Source organism: Chrysochloris asiatica, unplaced genomic scaffold (genome assembly GCF_000296735.1).
Source record: "Chrysochloris asiatica unplaced genomic scaffold, ChrAsi1.0 scaffold00241, whole genome shotgun sequence".
Lineage (NCBI taxonomy): Eukaryota > Metazoa > Chordata > Mammalia > Afrosoricida > Chrysochloridae > Chrysochloris > Chrysochloris asiatica.
This window is the reverse complement of record NW_006408759.1, coordinates 2,275,283-2,280,420: the sequence shown is the minus strand read 5'-3', so window position 1 is coordinate 2,280,420 and position 5,138 is coordinate 2,275,283. Positions and strand designations below refer to the sequence as shown.

At 36.8% G+C, this 5,138-nt stretch overlaps 1 pseudogene; it reads right to left on the bottom strand.

Moving 5' to 3' along the window:
• Positions 1–4,588, bottom strand: part of LOC102822398 — a 47,740-nt pseudogene extending 43,152 nt beyond the window's left edge.
• Between the last annotated feature and the right edge of the window lie 550 nt (positions 4,589–5,138).

The window sequence follows — 5,138 nt, the reverse complement described above, 5'->3', positions numbered from 1 at the left end:
TGCAAACTTTTAAGACCCCAAGCACTATTCACTGAATTACTTCCTTTCTCTTTTGAGTAATTTCCATCTTAAAAAATTGGGGCTTTTAGACTACATCTACCTTTTCTTTGGAGTTTAATATTTTTTTCTTATAAAATACAGACCACAAATCTGACTAAGATCAGGGTTCCCCTCTTTATGGATTAAACCCTAATATCTAGAACTCAATAATATGTGTTGTTTAAAATCCTATAGGTTTAAAATGATGATATGTTACTACAACACCAACAATTAGAAGTCAATGAAAATTTTAGGTACAAAGTAATGCTGAAATGCACTGTCCTAGAATCAAACTCTACTATATGAGTCAGGCAAATAAAGTATCCATACTGAATCTGTTTTCTCCCTCAAAAAAATGGCAGGGTAATACTATCTGATATACTATCCTTTCAGATAACAGTCTATATAAATGTGAGCTTTATTTATTAACAATGTTTTGGTTCTCTTCAGACTGTTGGCTCATTTTAGTTGAAAAAAAAAAAAGAAAGAAATCTCATATAAAACAACTTAGAAAAAAAAAAAACTGTGTTTCATTGGAAATTGTCTCTATTACATTTGCAAGAATATTAAGTGATGAGAAAATCCAGGACCTGATTTCTTAGCAAATCATATCCCTCAAATTACTGTCATATTTGAGTAAAGATAAATGGAAAATTACCACTATTCTATAGGAAACATGCAGATCTGCTCTTCATTTCCATCTCATAGAATTTAGCATAAGGTGAGGCAAAATAAATTTTAAATGTTAATTTTTGGCAAAATAGATATATTTTCTTATGGAAAATGTGATTCCTAGCCAGAAGTTCTAAATTCTGACAAGAATTCTTGCTTGTCACCATCATTTATGTTTCCAGTTTCAAAGGATTTTATGTTTTCTTGAAAGTTTTATATATTCTGTTTCTTTCAAAAAAGAAAGAGAGGTATGCAAAAGATATAGATAAATCATCTTCCTTACTTTCTTCCCACTCCTTAATCTCTTCTTTCCTTCCTTCCTTTCTTCTGCCAACAAACATTTTTATCAAGCTGAACTAGGTGATAAGCAAACAACCATAAATGAGACATGAAGATGTCATGGGCGGCTCACTGCCTAGTGGGAAAGACAGAACTATTTAAGTGTTCCAATACATGTATGGAAAAAAATAGAAAGAGATAAGTTGGCCTATCTTCTTACGGAATCAGAGAAAGCTTCACAGGTCTGAAAGATGTAAGTACGTAAAAGACTTTACCAGAAAAGTAGGGGGCAGGGCAAAAAGATAGAAGGAATGACACACACAGAAAGCATGGCTTTATAAACAGGTCCAACAGGAGATGAGAAGCAAGAGAGGCTGATGGGAGTTAGGCCTGCTCTGCATCAGAGATGAATTTCAAAGACGTCTGTTGATTGTGGCAGAGCACTGGCAAATCAACTTTTCTTTTATGTTACAAACATTTGTCAAAACTGTTATCTGGTGAAATGTTGGGATGTAAGCCCAGAAGATGAAGTCAACTTCTTTTTTTTCTTTGAACTTTTCACAAATTTTCTTTCTCCACTTTTCTGTATGCTTACATGACCTTTCATTCATTGGGTTACTGTGGATTGGTCTGCCTCAGAACAATGGGTTAGTGACCTATGGAGATGACTAATCTTTTAGCTCTCCATAGCTGTCTGGAGAGATAAGAAGAGAAAGGAAGAACAAAAGAAGAAAACAACAACCAAAACCTGTAGTCAGTTTGAACTTATATCTTAGGAGTTAAACTGACTTAGCAGTACTTGGAATCCTGGTGTGATGCTTTGGGTTAATGCACCAGACTGCAAAGTCATTTGAATTGCAAGGTTAGTGGTTCAAGCTCAATTGTCACTCCTTGGAAACCCTATACAGGGTCACTATGGGTCGGAATCGACTCGATGGCACTTAACAACAACAATAAGCGGTACTTGGTGGAGGGAGGAGAGTGGAACTCTAAGGTGCCCGTCTAGGTGATATACATATTACATCCATTCACCCATGTAATAAGGCAAAGTCCTTACAATGACCTGGGGACCAAGACCTGGTCGTCTGATGCCACTCTGGCCTCATTGCCACGATTATACTGATAACTCAATGCACTCCAGCTGCATGTTCTCCTATCTGGTTTTTAAATATGCAAATCATGTTCTCCCTCTGCCCAAAGCTGTTAACTTCACATATGCACATAAATCTCCCCATCACATCCTTCAGGTCTTAAGTCAAATTCTATCCTATTAAAGAAGCCTCCATTAACTATACTACATGAAATAGGACTCCAAGCCCCCATATACAGACATATCTCATTTTATTGTGCTTCATTTTATTGCACTGCATAAATATTGAAGGTTTTTGGCAATGCTACATGTCTGTTGATGCCATTTTCCCAATAGCACGGCTCATTTTGTGTCTCTGTTGCACATATTGGTAATCCTCACAATATTTCAAACTTTGTCAGTCTTATTGCACACTGAATAGACTGCAGTAAAGTATAAGCATAACTTTTACTTGCAGTGGGAAACTGAAAAAAAATTTGGGGCTCATTTTATGGTGAGATTTACTTTATTATGGTGGGCTGGAACCAAATCTACAATATTGCTAAAGTATGTATGTATTCTAACTGGTTTTTCCTGATTTATTTCTCTTCTAAGTACTTGTTCCTAGTTGGGATGTTATAAATGTTCATTTGCTAAGATTTGTATTGTCTCCCTCTTCCCACTGAAGTTTAAGTATTTTGAGAGCTTGTTGTCTAATAAGGTTGATATTTAGGAAATCATCAATAAACATTTGTTGAACAAATGGAAAACTGTCTAGGACAGATATTATTAGTAGCTATTTCAGAGAAGTGGAATAATTTATCTGAGGTTCCATAGCTCATAAGCCATCTGGATTTGATTATATGATGGATTTGAAAAAAAGAAAGGCAGTGATAATTTTCCATTGTTGTTGTTGTTGTCAAGTGCTGTCGAGTCGATTCCAACCCATAGCGGCCCTGTATAGGGTTTCCAAGGAGCAGCTGATGAGCTTGAACCACCGACCTTGCAGTTCAAAGGGCTACCATACTTATTCCTAAAAGGATGACTTCCAAGATAAATATCTTCAGATATCATTCATGTTCTTTAGTGTGTTTCATATTATAGAAACAAAATCCACTGTAGCTAGTATAAGCAAAAATAAATACACTAAAGACTACAGATAGTTCACAGAATCATTGCAAGAATGATGAAATGGTTCTTGGTTAAACTGCTAGAAATAAGTTCCAACACCATACCAAAGAGCTAGTCTGTGAGAAGCTGCTGCTTCTCCTGCCTTCAGAATCAGGAAAGCAGTTGTTGTGGTTTCTGGGTTCTGGGAAGAGCCACCTCTGTCATGATCAGGAAGGTACTGAATCAACAAAGTCATCATTACAGATGCTGGATCCATAATTATATCATCTCTGGCATGATCTCTACCAGCAAATAGCAGCTCCATAGCTTGGTTTTCTCTTTATGTAGCTCCATTCTGCATAAAAGAGCTTCAGTAGCATAGTGGTTATGAATTGGGCTGCGAACCTTACGTTCAGCAGTTTGAAACTACCAGCTGTTCTACAGGAGAAAGATGAGGCTTTGTGTTCCTATAAAGATTTACAGAACGCCTCAGAAACCCTGTACAGGGTTGCCATGCGTCAGAACCTGATAGGTGGAGAGCTCAAATTACACTTAGAAGTTTTAGTGCAGAGAGGAATGAAAAATGCAGTTCTTTAGTTTTCCAGGCTAACAGGACTGAAAGGCAGGTGATATGGGATCAGAGCAGATGTAGACTGATCTGCTCCACTGTCCTATGTTAGAACTCATTAATGTATCAACGTATTTAATCTTTACAGCCATACTGTGAGAAAGATGCTATACTGCCCACTGAGTTCATGAAGAAATAGAGCTCAGAAAGGCTAAATGGTTTGCCTAAAAGTCTTTCTAGAGTTTATTGGTGTCTTCCTTCGATTGCATAAATTAGCCATCTCTATTCAGTCCTAGTGTGGCGCCAGACTGCAAAGTCATTTGAACTGCAAGGTTGGTGTTTCAAGCTCACCAGCTGCTCCTTGGAAACCCTATAAAGGGTCGCTATAGGTTAGAATTGACACAACAGCAATTAACAACAACATTCAGGACTAAAAACCTTAGGATTAAGTAGAGTCCTATGATTCTACTCTTATGGGACTAAAACCAGAGAAATGCAAATGCAAATAAAATGCAAATCTATTAGACTAATCCATAAACACCTTATGCTGACTTTTAGCAGCAATATAAAACATAGATAAGCCACTGTTGTTCTTAGGTGCTGTTCAGTCAGCTCTGACTCATAGAGACCCTATGTACAACAGAACAAAGCATTGCCCAGTTCTGCATCATCCTTGTGATCGTTTGAGTCCATGGTTACAGCCACTGTGCCAATCCATCTCACTAAGGGTCTTCCTCTTTTTCATTGACCCTCTACTTTATAATCTGGAAATTTTCCTCATGTAAAATGGAAATATTCTCTTGCAATGGGAATTTCCTCATGTAAAAGTATTACCTTTGATGTTCTTCCATGGTGGTAGTCTAAATCTCAACTCTACACACAGGAAATTTTGATTTTTATCAATTATTATAAGGTAACAACTTTTTAGTTGGGTATGTTTGTTAACATGAAACCAAATGTATAAGACATTAATTTAAAACCAGATGAAATAAGAATGGGTTGCTACTATTTTTGAAGCATCTAGTGTATTGAATACTTTATGCTATTCATTTACTGGTAGAATTTTACTACCTTCCAAAATGGTCTCTGTTTCAGAAAAAGGGCAACTAAGCTTCAGTCACTGGGAAAAAGAGGTCCTAGAAAACCAGTGAAAAGATTCCATCAGATTTGAAGTGTCCAAAGTACCAACAATCAAACCTGGATATAGTCAACCCATAGCGACCCTAAAGCCAGTGAGGATAAATTGAAGAATTCTACCAACTTCTTCAATCTGAAATCGATCAAACATGCAATCAAGAGGTATTGCTCATTACTGGTGATTGGAATGCAAAGGTTGGGAGCAAAGAGGAAGGACCAATAGTTGGAAAATATGACCTTGGTGATAGAAATGATCCTGGAGAA